Source organism: Eschrichtius robustus, chromosome 1 (genome assembly GCF_028021215.1).
Source record: "Eschrichtius robustus isolate mEscRob2 chromosome 1, mEscRob2.pri, whole genome shotgun sequence".
In the NCBI taxonomy this organism is placed as follows: domain Eukaryota; kingdom Metazoa; phylum Chordata; class Mammalia; order Artiodactyla; family Eschrichtiidae; genus Eschrichtius; species Eschrichtius robustus.
The window spans coordinates 10036070-10041349 of record NC_090824.1 but is presented as its reverse complement, the minus strand read 5'-3'; positions in this window follow the sequence as shown (position 1 = coordinate 10041349).

The window sequence follows — 5280 nt, the reverse complement described above, 5'->3', positions numbered from 1 at the left end:
GTTGCAGAGACAGGGAGTGAACAGTTCTAGAAGCTGTAAGTTGCCGCACGCACGCTTGGGCTAGTGCCCGTGGGTGAGGATTGGTGCCTACGGCCGGCTCAGGACTTGGAGCTGGGGGATAGGGGGAGCCTTGATGTGTCAGCGGCCCAAGAATTATAGCATCTGGAAAAATCACTTTGATGAACTCGACTACCAGCCACAAATCAGTGTATTTTAAAACTCGTTCCAAAAAAAAAAAAAAAAATCTTCTTTGCAGAAGGCCCTGAGTGAGATGTTTTTCTCTCGTTCTGTGATGGCAGATGGAGAGGACGCTGAGCAGATGCTGGTGAGATATGGCCCCGCAGGCAACTCTGGGCCAGAAAGGCCTGTGGCTGACGGTGGATGTGAATGCTGTCTTAGCATGGCCCTGGTCATCTCCTTGACTATCTCCCGACACCTGGGAGGAGAGAGAAGCCTCTTCTGCAGGTTAGTTTTAAATAGTGAACTGAACACTACACAGTGCCAGACTGTGGATTCCCAGCAAGCTCCTACCTTCCACTCCTTCCATTCTCTGCCCAGCCAAACCCTCTCGCTGGTGGCACCCTGCCCACCCACCTCCAAGCCTTTGATCAAGCTGTTCCCTCTTCCTGAAGGACTCTCTCCCGCTCCCCCTGCCCATCACCAGGTGCCTCAAACCACATAGCTCCAACGATCCACCAGCAAAAGTCTCTAGGACCCGTCCTCTGCCCAACCACAGGATGTCATGGGGTGCCCAGCATCCTCCGCCTCAGTACTGGTCATCTCGTATCCAATCAGCCTAATCCTCCTGCCTGAGGACGGACGCTTCTCCGTTCCTGTTTGTGACCCAACTCAGCACAGGGCCCGGCACTCAGTAGGACTGGCAAGCGTTGGATGAACGGCTTGCGCACAGAAACACTGGAGTGTGACAGCCAGACAGCTTCCTCTCTGGTCTGAGCAGGGTGGCTTCCTTGCTGCCACCGTACCTGCCTGTCTTCATGCCTCTGCTCCGCCTGGCCAAATATTAACTGGTCTGCAACTCCCACTTCCTCCAGGAAGCCTTCCAGGGTTGCAGCCGTCTTTCCTCTTGGTCTCCAAGTCAAAGTCACATAATCGAGCCCTTCTTGACATCCTGTTTTCTATTGTCCTGAAATTGTTTCTTGCACACACAGACTACAGCCCCAAGAGAGCAGCTCCCAGGCAGCAGGCACCGTACTGTGTTCTCCCATATGCCGCCTTATATCCCGCCCCCTACCCCCATCACAGGGGGCCTACACTGTGCTAAGACCCCAGAGAAAGGAAACAAAGCATTAGGCAAACAGATGTAAACGCTGCCTCCATCCTTTATTGACAACAGACTCCATTTCTGGCTTAAACTCTAAACTTTAGACTGGCGAGGAGCAAACTTTTTCTATGAAAGACCAGACAGTTAATATTTTCCATTTTGTAAGCCCTACTATCCCTACTGCAACTGTTCAACTCTGCCATTAAAGGAGGAAAGCAACTGTAGAAAACTCATAAATGAATGGGCATGGCTGTGCTCCAATAAAACTTTATTGACAAAACAGACAGTGGACCAGATTGGCCCTCTAGCTGTAGTTTGTCCACCCCGGCTTTGGAGGATTACTTGAGATGACACTGAAACCCCTCTCCACACAGACAACATCAGACCACACCATAAAATATCCCAAACTCTGCCTCAACCCCTAGCTCCCTCCATCTCCGCAAAAGAGTTGGTTTTCATCTCAGCATTTGCCCCTGAAATCTGAAATCACAGCCTGTCTGCTTGGGGACTAAATGTGTCCCCCAACAGAACCAGGAACTCCAGGATACTCCAGTATCCTCAGCACCTAGAACAGTGCCTGGCACAGACAGGGCACCCTTTTAACGTTTGTGAACTGAATGGAGGCCATTATTATTATTATCATTGTTGAAACTCTTCAATGAATAATGTTGTTTATGTGCTTGTATTTTTAATGCGTTGATATATTTACCATGACTAATCATCTGTGTTTGCAAAACCCCAGGTGATTTTCATGTGTTGCAGGAAATTATAATCCTCTCACATTGGAAATGAGGGGGCTGAAGCTCACAGGTGACGCCGCCTGCTGGTGACCAGGCAGAGATTGGAGCCCAGACCTCCTGGTGGGTCCTTATGAAGGGAGGTAGCCTGGCAGTGTAGAGAGAGCACTGGACATAGAGTCTCAGATGCGACCTTACTTGAAAGAACAACGTCGTTTCACCTTCTGCCAAATGGCGACAATAATGCCAACTTCACAGGGGAAGGAACGGGATTAAATAAGGTACAGATGATAAGGCACTCAGTGCTGGACACGGCAAAAGCCGTTGAAGTAGCTGTCCTTGTGTAACAAGATGACAGCAAACACTTCCACCCAGCCTCATAAGGCTTAGAAGGGATTAGATAAGGATGTGATTATGAAACTGTTGATCCTCCCAAACATAAGATGCATTTTTTTACCACACCCTCCTGGCACTGCAGAAAATACTTCTCTTCTTAAAAACAAAACAAAACAAAACCAAAAACTACAATGCAAACCTCTTCCAGAAAGACAGAAATCAACCATAAAGACCTACGATCTTTTCAGAGCTTTAATTGCAGCCAAGAAAAGGGTTAAGTTTCCATCCACTCACATTTGTATCCGAGTCCAGTTACCATACAGGCCGAAACTGGAACAAAACCAGGGGGTTTCATCACACTAAGGCATGGGGTCTCCGTTTCAACCCATGCACGTCGGCAATCTTCTTGCAGCAGAAGCAGACATGAAATGAAAACAGCAACCCTGCAACAGAGGGAGAGTCACCCTGCTCCTGGCACCCTGCACCAGTGGAGGGGGGACACCTCTTTGAAGGTTTCAAGCATGGCAGGAATCATCATGCATGCCCAGATTATGGTTAGGATGGTGGGGGGCAGGGCGGCATCCACACACACACACACACAACTTTCCGTCCTTGCCCACTTCAGTAGAAAGTGATTCCCTTGGTTTCAGATTTAAATATTTATTCCTCAAATACAAAACAATGTCCCAGCCATCTGGCCTTCGGTCGGAACATCTTCAGATGAAACGAGCAGATGGGATTCCGACTTCACAGAGTCCTGAGTCTTCTTAGCAGAGGGGGGGATCTTTCCAAATGCTCTGGGCTTCCCTGTTTCTTGGAGAAGGGCAGTTTTATTTTTCTGGTCCCAGAGTTAGCACTTTGAGGATTTTCAAAGGAGGATTAGCCCTACTCCATCTGGAAAGAAGCATTGCTTGGTCTTGCCAGGTGATGTCAAGAATTTCTTTAGGACACGAATAAAACAGGCACAGTCACCGTGAGGCTGGCTGGTCAGACGTTAACTGGTGTGATTCAGACCACGCTGGCCCCAGGGCTGTCTCTGCAGTGAGCTCCTACCCGGCTGGCGCAGGCCCTCCCAAGCCCACAAGCTCCCCCTCTCAGGAAGGATGCCCTTGACAGCCTCTCCATCCTCTGTGCAGCCCTGCAGCCATGTGGGACCGCTGCCACTGTGCTGTGGACGGCTTGTGGACACCGCACTTATGACACTCTGTATTGCTCACTGTAGGCTGCTGGAAAACACAGGTCTTTTCTCCGAAGATTTCTTATTTTTTAGATATTTCTGTGCCCTCCCCCAAATTTTAAACCAGCTACCCTGTGTTAGTTCTGAGTGTGTGTGTGTGGGGGGGGTGTGTGGCAGTGGCCAGGAAAGAGCGCTCAGCCTTCCCCAGTTCCACAAGGAGAATTTGTCCCCTGAACCTGCAGCGCTCCCTTGCAGGGTCAGTCTCACTGATCACACAGCAGGGGTGAAGCATCTCCTGGGCTCGGCATCATACAACTGGTAAATCAGGGAGGAAATGATACGGACACTTTGCAACTCTGTCCATCTCGGCTAAAGTTATCTCACTAATTATAGCTTCTATAAATCAGCTCAGGGTAAGGGAGGGCGTGCAAATGCCCAGCTAAATGAAGTTCATCCGACTGAACCCAGCCACTTGATTTGGTCAGCAGACGCCAGAGGACCTCAAAATTAGGAAAACAGAAGGTGTAAGTGGAATGAATGCCTAAGGAGAGGAGGAGGGGTTGGGAGAGGAATTCTTAAGATCTCTCTTCACTGATGCGTCCCAGGGCTGGACACTTGAGAACAAATGAGGGCTGCTGGAATCCAAAAATTATAGACCCACTTTAAAATACCACAACATGCCATAATTCATTCTGCTTGTTCTGTGGGTCATTTGCACGGCAAAGACAATGGCTTTTTATCTTGCCCAGATTTAAAACCCAGCTGTGACAAACAGGGGTCTTCCATGTTGTCACATGGCTCAAGGGACAGACCTCGGGGATACCCCATGTCCCACCGACAAGTGAGAAACTCTCACAACCAAAAGACCCAGCCCGATCCATGTCTCCCAGAACTTTCAAGGAGCTTTGCACCGGATGCTGTGTTTGGTTTTCATTTTCCTTTTGAAAAACTTCAAGGTCATTTCACAAAACTTGGAAATCGAATCCAAATCCACTCCCAGTTCGCCCCTTCTTCACTGTCAATCGCCATGTCCTAAAGCTCTTAAACAGAATGCAATCCATTATACCTTATCAGATACTTCCTTGTCTTAAATCCATGGCAATCACATTTAATTTCGTTAGAGTTTGTGTCCTGTGGTCATGCATAAACTCCCAAGCCAGCAACAATTAAAAACAAGGTGCATTCCTGAATTTCTAATTCCAATCTACTTAGGCAGAGCATTAGCCAGCTGATTTGAGTGGTTTTTCAAAACACACAATAATAAATGTGTCAGACACTCTGCTGGGTTCTTATATTATCTCTAATCCTCTACCCAAGCCCATTTCGCAGGTGAAGAAGGAACCTCTCCCAGGTCACTTGACAAGCACACAGCCCCATCCGGATGGAGGCTTGGACCAGTGTGACTTAAGGGCCAGCCACCCAGCTGTCCACTCGCCACCTCATGTTGCCCTGCCCTCCCTGGGCTGGAATTCCATCTTCGTACAGGTGAAAGTTAGCATCTGTTTCACTTAAAGAGGTGACTGATTGGATGTGCAATGAACAAAGGAGGGTTCATTTGGGGGACCCTAGGTGACAGACGCAGGGATCTTTGGGTGGGGGACTTGGTGCCTGAACTATTTTACTGAAAACCTCGTACAATTCAGAAAAAGCATGCCCTGTCACCCCTACCTCTCGGCCCCCCGTTTTCTCCCACATGCCAAGAAATGAAAAAAGGAACCTGCCAACCTGATCTCACACACACCCATTGA